This window comes from Pararge aegeria, chromosome 13 (genome assembly GCF_905163445.1).
Source record: "Pararge aegeria chromosome 13, ilParAegt1.1, whole genome shotgun sequence".
In the NCBI taxonomy this organism is placed as follows: domain Eukaryota; kingdom Metazoa; phylum Arthropoda; class Insecta; order Lepidoptera; family Nymphalidae; genus Pararge; species Pararge aegeria.
The window spans coordinates 7,140,174-7,140,645 of NC_053192.1; positions in this window are offsets into that span (position 1 = coordinate 7,140,174).

Genomic DNA, 472 nt, shown 5'->3' on the forward strand with positions numbered 1-472 from the left:
TGCACGTGTACGATGCGCGAGCACATCTGTAGGTTTTGCTGCGCATAGATGACTTTCCTGCTTCAGTTTTAGATAACAGTAGCACTGACTTCTATTATTAACACTAGACAAACTGACCCAATGCGTCCAATGTTACTGAAGAAAAAAACAAAGCCTTTTCAGTGGTTATAACATAGGTCATTAGGTACAGTGTCGTGCGTTTTTGATCAGGGTATGCATAAAGAAGAAAGATGCCATAAAATGGAAAAATCCTTTGCATTTATGAGTTATACAAAAATGTTAAGGTAGGCCGAGCTTTTGTGCATGTATGAAGTGCACTGATAACGTATATGATTTGTCATAGGAAAGATATGACATACTTAGCAAATTTTATCGAGGAGGAAGGTCGTTCGCATTATTAGGTATAATTGAATACAGGGTTTCCGGTTATGATTGTAAAAATTAATAACATTAGTGTTTAGGACACTGGTAA